The sequence below is a fragment of the Equus asinus genome, chromosome 17 (assembly GCF_041296235.1).
Source record: "Equus asinus isolate D_3611 breed Donkey chromosome 17, EquAss-T2T_v2, whole genome shotgun sequence".
NCBI classification, from domain to species: domain Eukaryota; kingdom Metazoa; phylum Chordata; class Mammalia; order Perissodactyla; family Equidae; genus Equus; species Equus asinus.
Genome location: NC_091806.1, coordinates 6360020 through 6378850, shown reverse-complemented (window position 1 = coordinate 6378850; position 18831 = coordinate 6360020). Strand labels below are relative to the sequence as shown.

Genomic DNA, 18831 nt, shown 5'->3' with positions numbered 1-18831 from the left:
CCCAGGGCTCCAGTGAACCTTGAGGAGAAATCCCTGAGGCAGAGCCCAGACAGAGGAAGTCACCAGATCTTCGGAAGGGGGAGGAGATTTACCATCACTCTGGAGTGATTTTCAGTTGCAGCTCTTCTCAGGCAAAGAGTATGCCAAGGGCGGTTCTCTCCAGGTTTGCTTATCTCTGGTGGCCACCAGCAACATATGAGGTTCTGAAGTCTCAACCTGAGATACAGTATCAACAATCCATTTAAATATCTTTTCATCATCTTTGTTGCTTTTGGAGGGAAGATATTCTAGGATGTGGCTCCTTGTCTTGCAGAATAATGGCATTTTTGTGCTGTTGGGGAATCTTACATCATCTAGTCCAATCACCTCATTTTGCAGATCAAGAAACTGAGGCTAGGAGAGAGGGGGCTCGCCCAGAGTTACTCAGCTAGTCAGTGACAGACAGCAGTGGAACTTGAGGTAAGTTCTGTGGCCTCTTTGAGCTTCTCTTTCCAAATCTATAAAATGGAAATGAGGGATGGGTCTGCACGATCTCTTGAAAATTCCTTCTTATCCTGAATTTTACTTATGTAATTTTTAATTTGAGACTCCTAACTTTCAACGTGGTTTCCACTTTGCAATAATCAAGAGGCTTTTCTAAAAATGATGCAGTTTTGTGCCTAAATGACAGTGTTCAATCATTTTGATGAAGGCTGAAGTTCTAGTTAATATTTTGTGTTGTGTACAGATGCTTGCCTCAGTATGTGGCATAGATTTGGATTATGCATTTTGAAAATGCACCCTGGTTTTGAATATGGTTGATAATTTACTGTGTTACATCCTAATACTACAAACAACTTCTTAATAGAACTATAATATATGTTTCTTTATTATTATTGCTGTATGTTATTTTACTCATTGCTGCAAATTTCAGGTCACATAAACAAATAAGGAGGCTAAGGAAGTCATGCTACAGAAGATAGCAACGCCCAAGTCGGTTTTTGTTAGTTAAAAATGCTATTGCTTGTAAGCAAGGACTGGCTTTTTTTTTCCTCTCTCATTTCTTCAGCAGGCACATTTTAGACAAACTGACAGCAAATCTGTTATGTAATGGCAGCTATAAAAGCTTTCATCAAGACTGTGCATGTTTAGTGTCTCTGTGTGGGATAAGCTGGGTTATGGGAATGATATGGACAGAAGATTCAAGAGTAAGGACTTGGGGTTTCAAGTCCTTGGTTCTATGGAGTTTGGGGGGAGCAGGGGATGCTGGTATATGAGGAGCATGGAACTTAATATCCTCTTTTTTTGTCTGTTTCCCCTAAACACATCAGTTGCAATTCTTTCTAGTATTTCAAATTCTGTCTGCCAGGTGTATTAAATATCCATCTTTCTCTGTTAAATATGTGAATTTAATTTATTTTTAAAGTATAGTTTATAATAGTTCTGAGGCTGGAGAGTTTCTTGGTTCCAAGAGGAAGCATCTTTACACCATGGGGCATGCAGATTCTCAGACATTTATTACCTATGTGATGTTTGATGATGTTTACAGGGATATCAAAAGGATCAACTGAGATAATGTATATGAGGGAAATGTGTACAATCTAAAGCATAATAGGAATCTTTCTTCTTTTCATACTGCATATTAAAACAAATGGATAAGAGTATAGAAAACAGCAAGGGATAGAGGAGGAGAGGGTGTGAGAAGCAAATACTTTACTTTTCCAATAAAATCATGGCTTAGAGCAAAGGGACTACCAGGATGCAAATGAAATATTGCTGCTAGAATATCTGATGCCCATGCTTCTTAAAATGTTATGTGCATTTGAGTTGCTTGGGGATATTGGTAAAACGCAAATTCTGATTCAGTGGGTCTGGGGTGAATTCTGAGAGTCTGCATTTTTAAAAAGCTTTCCAATAATGCTGATGCTGCTAGGCTCCAACACTGTGAGTATCAAAGTCCTATGCCATCGGATTAAGAAGTGTAACCAAAAGTCAACTAACTGTCTTACTGGGAAAAGAATCAATTTATTTACAAACTGGGATTCATGTATCAAGGGAATACCATCCAGCCTGGGCACTGTTCCCCCTTGCCACAGAATAAAGGAGCTTTCTGCCCTTTCTGGTTTTATTATTAAGAGTTAAGAAAGTATTCTGCTTCTGTTGGCTGGGGTTTCTGGCTGAAAGATAGTGGCAAGGTCTGGGTTTATATACTGCCAAATTAAGAATAAACAAGATCTAGGGAACCGACACATTGTGAAGGTAGTCGAGTTGTTTCATGTTCCTTTTCTAGGTCTTGACTAACATAGGTCTTTGACTCTTACCTTAAGAATTTTAGATATGTGATTGATTGTCTTAACTCTCCCCTTTTCCTTCGCATGTTGCATATTTACACTGACTTGAATCACTCGCTTCCCTAATATAAATATGAACATGAAGAAACCATGTGAGATGGCCCCCTCTTTTTTCTGTTTTAAGTTCAAGTCAACATATTTCCTAAGTACTAGTTTGCAAAGTAGTGGACTCCACACTGGGAGGCACATATCTCAGTTTGCCTTTGAGGATAAAGACATACTAACCAAATACAAGGCAGTTTGAGCTTGAAAAAAATGCTACATGTGGAAATAACATGTTAAAGATCTGAAAGAAATAGAAATCAGTTTCGTTGGGAAGGGTGTTAGGAAGACTTCATGAAGGGGCAAGAATTTGGAATATGGTCATTTGCACATGGAGGCCAGAAGACAGCTTGAGGCATAGTCTTTGTCATATTGTAGGAGATCAGTGGACAGCAAAAGCAAAAAGACATAGGTTAGTGTAATTCAATGAACGCAGTGCTGAGATTGAAATATCATTCCTTGGAATTCGGGCTAAAGCCTGGAGCTTCTGTGGGCTTGCTGGAGGTAAAGGAGGCCATATCAGGGTGACATTTTAGCTACTGCTTCTCTCAAACTTTGTTTTTTCCCACTGGGCCTCGTTCCTTGGAATCTGCAGGAGAAAGATCACCTTTTATATAAACACCTCCCCTTAGCCTCTGGAACATAGCATTTCAGAAGGTGCATGAATCAGGGAGGAGAGAGAAAGAAATGATTCCAAATCATCTTAAAAAGGTATTTCTGTACTAAGTCATTTACTCATTAGGTGCTCCTTCTTTACAACTTCCACACTCAGATTTGATAAGGCTGTTCCTTTCTCTAACTTCCGTGAATTAAATTCCTTTTTAAATGAATTTTTGCCATCATGGTTACTTTGGAGTGTTAGTTGATCATAAAGGAGAAGGCTTTTATATTTTTCTTTGATGCTGGTGCTTAACAATTTGAAAAAGAAAAAATTGATTCTGCAGCCCTTGTCTGATTGCAAATTTCCCTGGCTGGCCAATGCCTGGGGAAGACGGGGCTGGGGTACTACCTGGGATTGCTATCGTCTATGCAGGCTGAGGATCAAGTGCAGGGAAGTGAGGATAACCAAACAACTTTAGCCATTGTCAAATCCAAGGGCAAGTTTGGAGTCATAGTCAGGAGGTGAAATAAATTCAAAATTCAAAAGTAGTCAGGAGCATATCAAGAAACAGTGGGTAGAGCAGTGCCAACATGAGGGTTGAGCATGTGAAGTGTTTGTTCTTACTGGATATTGACTGTGTTGGCTGAGACTTCTTAAAGGCACAAGAGTGTATTTGAAAACGCCATTCTATCTCCTTTATTCTGCACACCCCACCGCCCAACCCCTCCCGCCTTGGGCAGTGTTCTCTTAAGGGCACAGATGAACAACGTGGAGCTGGTGCCGCTCTGTAAACTTCGGATCATTTTGTGTGCCACTAAGGAAAGCAACGTACCACCTGTGCTAAATGTGTTTTAAATTTATCTGAATATATTAAAATCCAGTAAACGATAGACAAGAGTGACTCACGAGATTCTAATTTTTTTTTAAAACTCCATTCAGCTGTGGCTGTTCACGGGTCACTTTGCGTCCATTGTCATCTGTTCCGTCATTCCTTATTCGTTAACTTCCCTCCTCTCCTCCTGCTCTGACTTTGGTGGGATGAAATATGATTATTTTGATTCTTGTAGCACACTGTCAATTCCAAATTCCAGGTAATGACTAAACTTCAAGGGCATAGATATTTCCTACTGAGAAGTGTTTTGACGATTATCTAGCATGATGGCCCCCTTTGTTTTTCACTTTAAACAAACAAAGAAGACATTGAAAGGAAGTAGGAAGGAAGGTAAAAGAGGAGGATATAACGATAAGAGAAAGGCAATGAGGAAATGAAACCAACATTTACTGGGTGCCAGCACAGAGCACACACTCTGCTAGATTCTTTATATACATCGTGCCACTTGGTCCTTGCCATGACCCTGGGTTAGAGACATCGTTGGGTCCACTTTACCAGTGGACAAATAAAGTGAGGGAGGTTATAATCAGAGATCAGAGAAGTGCTAGTGCTCACCAGCAGTGCTGAGGTGAGACTGGCTCTCTAACTCTCTGCTACCAGGCTGGAAGGAGCGATAATGGTGATGGCTGCCGTGAAAGTGCCATCTTCCTTTTTCACAAAGTAGCTTGAACTATGTGAAGATAAGCCATTTAGATAAAAGGCAGAAAAGGGATGAGAATTGAGTAAAAGTTACAGTTCCACTCCCTTCCTACCAGAATTCTCTTCATTCACTTTGAACCTAACGTATATGGCTTGCTGTATGCTGGAAATTATCTTTTACATGAAAATGACCTGTCTCTTCCTGAGTCAGCAATACGGAATCATGCTAGGTTATCCCTGAACTGTTTTGCAGGTTGATATACATTCTGTATGTGTTTAATATGCAGAAATTGATTTTTTAAATGAATCAAGTCAACTGTATTTCTTCCTTTATAATCCATATCTAGACTTATGTGTTACTAATAAGTGATGTTCTCAGCTCTTCCCATTTGTTCTCTAAAGAGCTACATATTACACACTTACTGCATGCTAGAAACTGTCAGGATTGTCTAAACTCTCTGTGATAACAGGTCAACCCTGAAATCTCAGTGGAGGAGCACAATGAAAGCCTATTGTTGTTCATGCTAAGTTTACTATGGGCCTTGCTTTTCTCCAGGACAGCTCCCTCTCAGGTGATGTGATAGGGGCCAGTCCTAAAGATTTGCTTCTGTCTTCTAGATTTGCCTTCTTAGCATGTGTCTTCCAGATTGCTATCATAGAAAAGAGAACCGGAGCTGCCTCAGGGGATTTTCTCTGCCTCCCCCCAAAAGGGACACACTTATATTCTATTTACAATCCATTGGTCAGAAGTCCTCTGGCCCCACCGAACTATGAGGGCCGTGGGGGGAGGGTGCTGGGAACTATAGCCTTCTCCATGCCCGTGAAAGAACGAATGAACAGATACTGAGAAGTGCTACTCATGAATCACGAGTTCTGGGGAAAATAAAGATTAAATTTTTAAAGTTATCTCCTTCCCTGAGAGCTATGCAGCCATATGAGGAAAACAATGATTACAGGAGAGTATTTAGGGCAATATTATAATTTGATAGGGCCTGTATCACGTTAAGCCAGCAGTTACTGCTCTCTTTAGAAAGTTTCTTTTTCATCTGGAGTAACTGACTTGAGATTTCAAAATTCCTTGTATTCTCTTGTGTTGTATGCTGTCTGCTTTGTTTTCTTAAATAGAGGTCAAAATGTGTTTAGAAACTAAATCTGGGTCTTAGAACTTCTTTCTTTGGACCAGTGGCCTTGTGGCAGCTGTTGTTTCACAGAATGAAGAGAATTTTCCTTCCCTCTGTAAGCCATAAAGGGCAGAAGGAAGCTGTGCACCTCAGCACCTCTCTCTTTGTTGGATGCTTGTTCTTTATAAATGTCTCAGCATTTATGATGGGCATGGTCAAATATGGAGACTGTTTTCTGGCATTGACCATACAAACAACAAAACATTTGCAGCTGGATAGATCTATACCTTGTGGAAAAATAAGAGTGAAAAACGTAAATAAGTAAGGCCATGCAAGTATGTTTGGGCTTGAGAGCATGAACAGGTCTATGGAGTTGGGTTGAAGATCACGTGTTGCTAGAATGTCTAGATATTTTGTGTGTATGTGTTTGGTACATATGTGTCCGTAAAAACGCTTTTACTTAAAAATAATTGGTAAAGAGCTGGAAAATTATTGTGATGTTGATTTGTAAGGAATGGTAGAATAAAAATCTGTACCGTTTTTTTATAGTTTTTCTTATAGTGAAAACATTTGCTCTATTTATGTCTTATTTATAACTATAATGTGCCTCATCCATAGACTTAAGTATTTGGGCTTCCACTGTCAAGTGTTTCTGCTCAACATTTGCTCCCTGGGCCTTTATTTTCAACTTCCATTGACTTTAGGTTATATCCATATAATGGATTTGCTTTGGCATTTAGACATATGTCGTGGCCTCTAAGTAAATATTTTCAGTACTTCCGGAGAGGAAGTATGATGCCTCATGAGATTTTGAAGATAAACTAGAAAGGCAAACTGTGAAAATTCCACAAATAATAGTAGTGATAGAATAATATAATCATAAATATTAATTGGACATTCATTATTATCTCCAAGTACTAGGCGAAGTGTTTTACAAGGATCTTCGCATTTAATCTGCATATTTATGAGAGGCAGGGACTGTTATTATCACCACTTTAACAAAGGGCTCAGAGGGGTGTTAAGTAAATTGCCCAGTGACACATGACCAGAAAGTATCTGTCTGACTATTTAAAGTTAGCCAACTCTCGTCACGCTGCAAGGTGTTTGGATAGTTTCTAAATGTGAGGATAATCCACTAAACCAAAATATAACCAAAGGAAACTTTAGCGTAAACTGTGTATTTTCACTTGCCATAAAAAGGTCTATTTTAACAAGAGTGCTATAGTTGGAAGAACGTTTGAAAATAGAGATTAAGCAGTAAGGATATGTTAAGTTTTTATCCAGAGGTATCCAAAGGAAGAATCTGCTGTCTCGTGCAGTGGTTCTCAGGAGCAGATTTTCCTCCCCACCCAAGGGACATTTGGCAAAATTTGGGGACATTTTTGTTGTGACTGGGAGGAGGGGTGCTACTGGCATCTTGTGGGTAGAGGCTAGAGATGTGGTAAACATCCCACAGTGTGTAGGGCAGCCCCAAGTGTTAACCAGACCAGAATGTCAATAGGGTCAAGGCTGATCTTGTGCAAAAGAGTCTTCTCTTAGTAGGTCGGTGAACCTGTGTAACCAAGAGCTCAATCTTTGGAGTCAGAGGATCTGCGGTTCAGTGCTGGCTCCACTGCTTGACCTTGGGAGTTCAAGTTCTCTAAGTCTTAATTTAGTTACTTATAAATTTGAAATAATATTCGTACTTACTCTCCAAGTTTGTTCTGAAGATTAAATGAGAGTGTACAAGGTAAATAGCATAGTCCCTCGCATTCGTAGATGATCAATAATTTTAGCTGAGGAAATGATAAACTTTGGTTAAACGAAGTTAGGATTGTCTTTTGAGTCCCTCAAAGACTGCTGTTGAGCAGTATTTATTTTTATTTATTTTGTGCGTGTTGTGCGTGTGTTATATATCCTACAGGTTTGACAAATGGATCTCATCATTATTGATGGCATCGTATCGGATAGTTTCAGTGTCTTAAAAATCCTCTGTTCAATGGTCTATATATGTCTATTTCTAATATATGTGTCTAAAATAGGTATAATTTCTTTCTAATAGGATGATAATGGTAATTAAATGAGATCATTTAGATAAAGTGCTTGATTTATGTAGTACATAATAAATATTTAATACATTTAAATATGCATATATAATTTAAATGTAATTTTTATTATCATAAATTGACTATTTTTTTGGTTATTTTTGTCCTGGGAAGTTACCATAAATCAGAAGTTGAATGGTAGCCCTGAAGATATGACTTCATAGGAGTTGAGATTCTGGTCCAGTTTCTATATCCTGCTTTCTCTCATTTACTCATTCATTCCTTTATTCATTATTTAAACAAATATTTACTGGATCTCTACCCTGTGCCAGCCACTATCACCAGTTTTACAGTATGAGAGGGCAACAAACATGAAGGCAAATAACTATAATAAAATGGTGTGAACAATGTGCAATACATTCTTTTAAAGTAAGGAGGCATCCATTGTCCTAGATGAGGTATGGTTGATTATTATGTACATATTTGTCTATAGTTAAACTAATAGAGATGAAGAAAAACTAAATAAAGGAAACTTAAAAGAGCATTTCTTTCCAAGTATCTATTTTTTATTCATGCTCTTGTCTTCATCTACACCTACATGCTGAAGACATCCAAATGATTAGCAGTAATTGCTATCACTTTTTCTTACCCCAGAATCCTATTTCCATCTTAACTTTTGGCAATCTGTAGGTAGAAGTTCCATAGACATGTCAAATTCATTCTGCCTAAAACAAATTCAATATGTTCCTTCCTGTCACAAAAATTATTTCTCCTTCTATTTGTCTAATCCCTGTTAAATAGATCACCACCCACAGAATCACCCCAGCGGAGTCTTGGAGTCCCAGTCAGTGTTCAGTACCTGACTACAGCTCACAGCCACTTGGTCATCAAATCTTTCTCATCCTCTGCCAGTTTTCTTCCTCTCCCTTCTAGGTAAACACACGCACACACACATAATCCTTATGTCCTAAATTGGTAGGATAAGAAAGCAATTTTCAAGTTCCTAGGCAGCAGTAATTGAAGAGAAAGCTCAGAAAATTAAGCCAGTGACTTGGTGATTAAGTGCTACCACTGTGTTGTCTCTTTTTGTGTGAGTGGAAAATGTTTCTCTTTAACATGGAAGAATGATTTTAAATTCTATTGATCTATGAACTTCAAAACATCCTCATACACATCTCCACATTGATATGCTTGCTGAATTTCTCTTTCCTTCCCATCATTGATATTTTATGCGCCCAAGGGCATAAAAAAAATCTTAAAAAAATCAATGAGCATCTGATTTTGACTCCCCTAAACCTAGGAAAATGTTTCTAAGTTCCTAAGGAAAATACATTGGAGGCAAAATATGACAGTTTTCTTTTTTCCATCTTTCATTTTTTATATGTTTTTAAATAGTTTTATATACTGGCAAATATGTGAGATGGGTTAATATTAACTATAGATTAAAATGAAAAGTTTAAATATATCTTTAAAATGGGGGGGTTAAATGGAATAGTGCAGTAGATACAGAGGAAAGGTCTTCTTGGAGAGGGAGTAGATAAAGAAGACAATTATTCCTTGAAGAGGTAGAAAAAAAGATTAAATTTGCTTTGAAAATTTCCTAAGTCAATGGATTATCACTTCCTGAGCTCCCACCTGGCTATTTTCCCTTCCTTTTTTGAAAGAATTGAAACTTCTGTTGTGCCTTAATATTGCCGTCTTTTTTTCCCAGTGCATCTTGATCTGGCATGATAGCCTAGCATTGTTAGCAAACAGTAGTGTCCTTGCTGTATATGCATTTCTTGGTCTTCAGCTAAAATGAGCTTTGCTCAGCAAAGAGGTTTGTGCAGCCACCCTAAACAGATCATTTCCCAGAATGCCAAGGGAAACACTGACAGTGGGACTTACTTCATCCTTTATCAATATGTTATCATATTTACAAAATGGGAGAAGGGAAAACTGGACCAAAGGAAAAGGCTGTGATTCTCAAACATAAACCTCTCCAGTACAGACAAGAGTCATACATTTGAAAGGATGATTTGTGATCATCATCACACAAGCAAAGGATCATTGTGAGTAGTTGCTTATAACTCATGCTAGAACGCTTTAGGAAAATATTACTGCTAGTCGTTGTGTTGCATTTATTCTACTTTCTGTAAACCAGATGAATGTAGGATTATTTGTATAGCATAGCTTTTAGCGTGGAAGTAGAGAAAGTTTATTACCTGTTTTCTCCCCTCCCCTTGAGTGGGATTTGCTTCACTTTGAAGTAAGATTCTCAAAAAAAGGCTGCAAGTCATAATGCATGTTGTAGCTTCTTTGGAATAAAGTCCAAACTATAGTCCATTCAGACTTGCCAATTTGTCTGGAAGCCACAGAACATGGTCAAATATGAGGATGAAAATTCACTTAGAGTGTGCCCCCCTGGAAGAGGCAAAGCTTCACACTTGGAGGTTGCTGGGTGAATATCATAGCCTTTCTGATATTGCTTAGTTAAGAGTGGCTAATAGGACTCTGCTTAGAAGAGATGATTGAGGAGATGAGAAAAGGATGATCAGTGAGATAGACAGGATTTGAATCTTCCTTCCTCTTCTTACTACCTACTGCTTCTTTCAGCCTCAGTTTTCTCTTTTGTGAAAGAGCAGTCATCAACCTATCATGCAGATTGCTATCTGGATTATATGGAGTAACTTATGATTCATCATGCTCTTTACCTTTCAGACAGCAGGTCTACCCTGAGGGGTAGTTCTTTTTCCCTATTGTAGTGTATCTTTAAACTTTTTTTTTTCAATTAAAAATCCATGTTCTACTTCAGGTTTCTTATTTTTCAGATAACCATGATTAGAAATCTGGGATGTTCTGTGGTACTTATTCTTTTCTTTCCTGGTAGTTTTGTACTCTTTCTTTCTCTTTTTAGCACCCATTGTTTCTTCAGTTAACCTAACCTGCTCTCAACAAGGAATAATTGACTCAAGAATGCAAGGGAATGATCCTGCATCCAAATGAGAAGTTGCAAACGCTCTATCAACTTAAGACTTTACATCTCTCTCTTCCTTCTCCCTCCTCTCTTTCTAGAAAACAAACAAAGCTGTGCTTCAGGTCTATGACTTTTTGAACCAGGTACATACATAAGTGTTTGGGGGGGACGGGGAGGGATGATGTCAGCAGTAAACTCATTGACTCAATCCTAATTTTGCAGAGAAGCTATGTTTGGCAGAAGAGAGAATGGAAATGTAGGCAGGCTGAAAACTGTCATCATCACAATCATCATCTTCACAGGAGCATCACCTCCTTACGTGAATTGAGAGAGATAAATATGGGATAAGTTTTATGGGGTCTGATAATCCAATGGGAGGAGGGGGATAAGGAAAGATTATTAATTTACCATTTATGTAAATAATACTCAATTTTAAAACCAAGTTCATCTGCCAGAGATTCCCACCATAAACATTATATACCTCTCCATTCTAGCTTCTTCCTTCAGTTCATTTGTGCAGTGTGCCTCTGCCTAGCTTATTTTCAGAGAGAATACTCTTCATGCAAGTTGCTAGGTTCTCAGTGCACTGTGTTCCAAAGTTAATATCATGTTATGGCACCATATGGGCTTTGACAGAGAATAACAGGCTTTGAGGTCTCACCTTTCAGGAGGGGGGACGTGAGACTTAATTAATGAATGATGTAAGATCCTCCAGAATCCTGAGATAAAACACTGTAAAATCAGAGAACTGTTATTTCCCTAGTCCTAAATAAATACCTGCTGAGCTAACAGGCATTTAAATAACTATTCAAATGCAAAATGTGCAGTAAATATATATATATATATATAAAATATGGTTATATATATTTACATATGTATGTATATAAATACACACACACACACACACACACACATACATACATACATGAAATAAACTACATTTTAGTCCTGGAATTTAGGCTAGCCCCTCATGTTACATCTTTAAAAACTGAAGTATGACTTTTTCCCAAGATCATTTTGCTTATTAGGGCTGATACCAAACTAGAACCCAGATTTCTTAGACCCAGTGCTCTGTGCAACATACAAGACTGCTTCACTATATAGATGTTCTATATAGAGCCTATGGAATAGGACCAAGAACTAAGGAGAAATAGTTTATGACTGGCTTTAAACCATTTTCAAGCATAAGCAGGATTATTACTGTTATATGAAAGATGTAAATGACTTTTGATCCCATTGGGCATAGGAGAAGATATAGGCTTGGAGCTGACTCTATGCTAGGGAAATATTATTGGCAACAATCCATGTCATTTTCTAAAGCAGTAACCACCTCCCACGATCGAATGGTGTTTAATGTGTCATTGTGGTCGTGTTGAGGCATTGTTGAAAATTCCTCATAGGAAATACATAGAGTTTTTTCTGTGTAACAGGCCAAAAGAAAGATCCAAGATTGAATTTATTAGCCTAATATTGATCTAGCCTAAAATTGTTGATGACAGGATAGTCTGAGTTATAATGGAATGAGTTCTGGATTTGAGATTAAATACCCAAGCCAACATTCCCATTACTAATTGTTTCATTTCTGGCAAGTCACTGAACTTCTCTGAGCCTCATGTTACTCTTTTTAAAAACTGGACTAATAATTTCTAGATCACGTAGTTTGGGGGAGAATTATATTTCAGGCAAAGTTGCATTGCATAGGGCTAATGACATGTCTATTGTAAACAATCATTTATAGGTGTAGTATTTTGACTCTAAATCTAAAGAAAAATATCAATAAGGATCAACTTCTGTTCAGGATTTCTTACATAGAAGGCAATCCTCCAGAGACCAGAGATGGAGGATGAAGAAGTATTCATACAACCAATTTGAACATCTATATCCTCCACTAGTTATGTAGCTTTGCTCAGATATCACACTTTTAGATGTTACCATCCATCTTCTCACATATGGATGGCTAGAAGCTCTTGAAAAAGATGAAACAAAGAGAGAACAGTAGAAGCTACTGTGTTGGAAGCTTCTTTTTTATAGAAAATTTCATCTTCCTGTAGCTTAACTTGTTATATGTTTTTTCTTTAATCTTTTAAAATTTTATGTTGGCACCAGTCAGCTTAATTAGTTAATCCTAAAGTCTCCAAAAAGCCATACTCATCCTTATCTTCTACTTTTCTTTTTTTTCAGTGGAGTTCAGGCTAGTTAATGACAAAGGTTTTAGCTATTCAAATAGTTCATGTCTGTTTCTCTAGGAGTAATGTATGTAAACCATTGTTTCAGGTAACTTCAACTGGATAATTTATTTCTTTCTATAAGCAGCTTATAAGGATTCATTTCCACAATGGCTTTTATGAGTCTCTTTGTATTTTACAATTACTTTAAATCCTAGTCAACAATAGTGACGTATACACAGATTCTTACGGGTTATTGTAGTAACTCCATTTTATTTTAAGAGGATGGGATCGACTGCCATCTATCTGACATTGTATGGGTGTTTCTGCCTGATAGCAGAGGATAGGAGATGAATAACCTTTGGGGATCCTTCAGCTTTACGAAGCTGTGAAAGTAAAATCAGTGAAAGGAAATGAATGGATATCATGAGTCTTCTTGTGTTGTTGATGGCTTCCATTCAGAATAATTTATTAATTCATTCAGTGCTTATTTTATGTCACGTTGTTCCTAGGTGATGGAGAGACAAAACGGGTTAAAGCATGCTCTCTATAGGAAGTAGCTCCAAGTCTTTTGAAGCACGGGACCCAGAGAGGTAATTCTATTGTAGTGTGGTAGATACAGTGCGAATATGAAAGAACTGATTTCTGTAAAGTTCTCCTAACTGAATTTGGGGTGCAATAGTTTCTTGGACTATTTCCCAAAAAAGCTTAGCTTAAGCTAAGGCTTAAAGGAGTCAACATTAGCTAGGAGGGGAAGAATGAAGGAAGAGTATGAGTTCTTAGCTTCTGTCCCATGCCATTTTTATCTGACACGCCAGGACTGGTGGACCAGAAAACATTATGCCTTCAGGTGGCTCTTTAAATAACAACTAAAACAGCATAACAAAGAACACAGCAGATGGTATCATTAGAATTAAGAGAAGTGGTAGCAAAGGAAGTGTACCGGTGTGGATTACTTGTTAATGGTGAACCAGGAAGGTGTCTTGGCATCAAAATGATAGTAATTTATTGAATATTTAGTGCATGCAGGCTAAACATTTTGCTTATGTTATCTGTTTAATACTAACAACAAATCTATAGGTAAAAATTATCATTTTTCTTGGGGCCAGCCCAGTGGTGTAGCGGTTAAGTTATTGTGCTCTGCTTTGGTGGCCTGGGGTTTGCAGGTTCGGATCCTGGGCATGGGCCTGCACACTGCTCATCAAGCCATGCTGTGGCAGTATCCCACATACAAAATAGAAAAAGATTGATACAGATGTTAGCTCAGGGTGAATCTTCCTCAAGAAAAAAGAGGAAGATTGGTGACAGATGTTAGCTCAGGGCCAATCTTCCTCACCCCCCCCCCAAAATTATTATTCTTATTTGAATTTTAGAGATGAGTCAATAAATAAAGAGTTATAGGAAACAGTAGGTTATTATGTCATATATATAGATAGTGAGTAAAATAGTTGGACTAAGAATCTGGTTTATGTGAGTCTGAAGATCACGATCTTTGGGCTATGTTGCCTTGTCTTCATAAATTGCATTTGTCATTCTGCATTTATTATGAGTACCACAAGTTGAAAAGTGTAAATTGAAGCAAGCTGTAGAAGCCAGGCAAATAATGGAAGAATTGGATTTGAGGGCATATACAAATAGACAAAGATTGTTAAATCAAACCCAAGTTATGGAGAGGGGATTGATACACACATGTTGAAATATATAAATGCTAAATGGAACCAGAATTATATGTAACCCACATCAACATTATATAATAAGGATTTTAATGAATGCAGAGGTTATTGAGTATTTGAAAGCCTCCATAAAATAAAAAGCTTTGGATTTCAAAAGTCATCTCGTGGGAAATATTGGAAGCTGAATCACTTGAGGAATGTAAAGCTAAATGGGATAAAACATATCTCTAATCCCCAAAATGATCTCTTTGTGTAAAACGCATGCGCAAACACACATACCGTTCAAAACTACCTTTAATTTTTACAAACTACGTCTCAGTGTATTTAAATAATGGTTTTAATCTAAGTAAAAAACTTAGTAGAGAAAACCTTTTAAAAAATTCATTTGCAGGTGGAAGCTAAAGCATTGTAGAATAAGTTTTAGAAACTGAAGACTCCTTACAGTTGGATGGAAAACATGCAGTCATTTAAAAATAATTAGTTTTGCAAAGGGATACATGAATGGAAGGTCTTGGAAAGGAGGCAAAGAATTAATTTCCCAAAAGGCACTGCAGATAAAATTGTGGTTGGCACATTTCATTCTGCAGATATACCTCTTATTGGTATCTTGTCTGTTGTCTTGGGTGACATTTTGAAATAGCGTGTGCTCTAATGGTTGTCCAATAATGCAAATGAGAAAAGGCGCCTTTCCCACATCTCACTTTGGATGGACACTCTGAGCCCAGCCTTGGAGGGTGCTTTCTTAAGGAGATCTAAAAAAGAAATAGCAGAAGTAGTTACCCAAACCTATATTAAGTGGGAGTTCCAGGTTCTTTATCCTGCCTGATCCCCCTGGATTCTCTTTATTCTGCAATGGAAGAGAAGATCATGATATTGAAAGGGACCATCCAACTGGCTTGATATTTTCTGTTTGCTCTGAATCCCTGGGTCACACTAGCATTTGTGTTCCTTTGCCGTATGCTGACTTAAATGCTACTGTCCTTTCTTTTACTTTTCTTTTTTTAAGATTTCTCCATGTATTTTATCTCTTACATCCCAACCAGTTCAGGCCTCAATTGCTTCTGTGATGACATGATAAGATGTGATGTTGTTTTTGCCACTTTAACTAGCACCCACTGGAGTCAAGGCAATCTGTCATGATTTCCCCCATTGCAAATATAATGAAGGGTGGACTCATTATCCTGCCACTCAAAGTCTATAATAGTAAAGAGACAGTCTATATTTCTAACCTTTTTCTTATGTTTTATTATATTTCTTGTATTTTCTTTTCTATATTTCTTAGCCATTTCCTACATATGCCTTTGCTCTGATCAGGCTGGTGACTCCTCACGGTTCCTGAACCGTGGCTTATGCTTGGCCACTTTCCAACTTTTGCTCAAAGTGTTGCCTCTGCCTCTCCCACTGTCTCTTATACTCCGTGTACTCTTTCTGATCTATTCACGTCATCTTCCTGTTGAAACTCTGCTATCACCTCCTATAAACAGGTCTTGATCTTCCCTGCTAAGTGAAGTCCCTCCCTCCTTTGAGTCTGCACAGCACTGGCCTGGCATCTTCCATGTGGACTCAGCCTAATCCAATATGAGCACTCATTGTGTTTTGAAGTTTGTTACAGGGATTTTAACATGGGAGGTGAAGGATAAATATTTATCGAATGGATGGGAATAATTTCTTTAAAATCCATTGCTTTATTCAAGTGAAAACGGAATTCAAAAGCAATCTAAATGCCCAGAGTTTAGAGGAAATGAATAAATGTGTTATAACACATCCACATGTGGACTATTCGGGTCATTAAAATTAGGTTTACAAAGAAGTTTTAATGCCATGGGAACATGATTATGATATACGGTAAATTCTTGACATTCACAAGGAATTCTTGTTCCCTTCAGAGTTGCCTGCAATTTAAATGATAATATACCAATAGTAGCTGACCCTTAGTAGTTATTTACAATGTGCCAGGCAATCTTGAGTTGTCCTTTATTTTATTTCATACAGAAGAATAAACTGAGGCTCAAAGCAGTTCAATAATTTGCCTGAGATCAAGCACTTCAAATGAAGCAATGAAGTATGGTGGTTAAGAGGACAGAGACTGAAGTCAGAATGCCTGAGTGTGCGTCATTGCTCCATCACTTGTAAATTACTTGCTCTCACCATGTATCTGCTTTATCAACTATATAACAGAGATAATAGCATATTAGCTGTATATTAGATAATAATAGTTACATATTATTACCCTACTTCAAATGAGGTACATAGGTACAGTACTTAGCATAGCACCAAAAATGTAGAAAGCTCTAGCCAAAATTGGCTATTTGTATATCCAGAGGATTGTATGATGCCTGGCTGAATGAATATCTGTGGACTGAATGAAAGGGTGGAAGCATGGTCTGAGCTCACATCTGACTGGCTCTCTTTACTGTGCTCTCCTACCTCCCAGTGACATCCTCACCATCAAGGAAAGTTATTTCATACACAGCCATGAGTACCGAGCAAAAAAGCCATGTTAAGGTCCAGATTATGGGCAATCTAATAGCCTCATTCATCAGCCTAAATTATTCACACTGCCTGAATGATTCAAATTTGTGGCTTAGAAAATACAAATCATTACATGTCAGGGACATTTGAAATAAAGTAAGAACTGTCAAACATTTGAATGCCAAGGCTATTGTGGTGTTAAGATAGAAAAGTAAATTAGAGATACATAGAATCTTAAGGGAGTATTTAAAAAACAGGGATGGAAATAGATTGAAAAACACTAAGAAATATGCCAAAATGTTCACAGGGATTGTATTTGGATTAAAACATTATGTATGATTTCCCTTTTAGACATTTTTATTTAAATATTTTGTGTACCTTTTAATATCCCATTAAGTTCTATTCTGGTTTTAGTAAGAAAAAATGACAAAAATAAACTCAGTTCTCAAAAAGTTAAAAAATTGAATTCAATAGCTAAAAATTCATAGCTTTTTAAATTTAGATTCCATTTGAAAGCTGTTGCTTTGGCTAATAATATGGATTTTTAATACATATCAAATGATCCTGTAGAGTATTGATAATAATGAATTCAAATTTCAGGACTACTTAGTGTTCCTTGCAAGGTCACCCAGAGAAGGTAGTGATCACTCACATATAGGCCTCCATTCTAATGAATACAATTAGGAATAAAAAATGATTTTTACAAGGCAAATGCATATCTAAGCTGTAAAATCAAAGAGATTGACTGATGGCCTCCATCCGCCAGTAAACTATATGTATCTACCCTGCTGCGGGTATGAAAAGCCTATTTAAATGAAATGCTGAACTCCTAAAACTTTTATGATGGTTAACAATTTTTGGCAGGCTTAGGATTTGACAGACTTCTCTGCCATAAATCTTGACACATTTCAGTGATTCTCATTCCAGCACAGAAGACAAGTGATTACAGGAAACCATAGTCTTAAAAGATTTACCATTCAGAGGGATTTGGACAATTATAAGCAACATATAAAGTAGCCCTGCTGGAATGCAGCTGAGGGTGATTTGGTGCGTTGAAATTCCTCAGAGGAGGAGTGATGCAACTGTCTTATTTCTGAGGTTTTTTTAGGGGAATAAGCAAGGGTTCTATTTTAATCCATTTAGTCATTCAGCAGATCTTTATTGAATATCTGCTATGGACCAAGGACTATTCTAGGCACTGGGAATAAAGCAATGAACAAAACAGACCAAAGTCCTGGCCTTTTTAAAGCTTATAATTTAGTATATCCATGAGTGGGTTGGTAGAGGGGAGTATGAAAATAAACAAACAAATATATGAAGTATATACATTTCTAGAGCGGCACTGTCCCATAGAAATTTCTTCAGTGACAGAAATGTTCTATAGCTATGTTGCCTACTATGGTACCCACTGGAAACATGTGGCTATTGAATGCTTGCAATAAGCCTAGTATGACTGAAGAACTGAATTTTCCATCTAATTGCATTTTAACTAATTTAAATTTAAACTTAACCACATGAGGATAGTGGATACCATATTGTCAAGCAAAGATCTAGATGGTTTTATAAGAGTTCAGAGTCTATATGAGGAGGTGGGCAGGATACAGAGGAGTGGCTGCGGCAAGAAAGAGGGTGGTCAGAAAAGACATCTTTAGGAGACATTTGAGTAAAAAAGAGGTGAAGAGCCTCCAGAAGAAAATTATCCTGGACAGAGGGACTGGGAAGCGCAGAGACCTTGAGGTGGCTGCCCCTGGGCTTGAAAGAAGAATGGCATGAAGGCTAGTGTGGACGCAACAGAGTGAATATAGCACAAAAGGCAGGAAATAAGACCTGCAAGGTCATGGCCTTGGGGAGGAATCAGGAGCTCTACCCTGGCTTTAATTAAATATACGTACAATTTATTTATGTAAATATACATT

At 37.6% G+C, this 18831-nt stretch overlaps 1 protein-coding gene across 17 annotated transcripts in view; it reads left to right on the top strand.

The window, feature by feature from the left end:
• Positions 1–18831, top strand: part of LRRC4C (leucine rich repeat containing 4C) — a 1166212-nt gene that overhangs the window by 1062364 nt on the left and 85017 nt on the right. For 7 of the 17 annotated variants that reach the window (XM_070487551.1, XM_070487546.1, XM_070487545.1 and 4 more), the window contains one exon: positions 379–459. The exons of the other annotated variants lie outside the window; for them this stretch is intronic. The gene's annotated coding sequence lies outside the window, so the exon portion shown is untranslated. The remainder of the gene's footprint in view (positions 1–378; positions 460–18831) is intronic. 17 annotated transcript variants of the gene reach the window in all.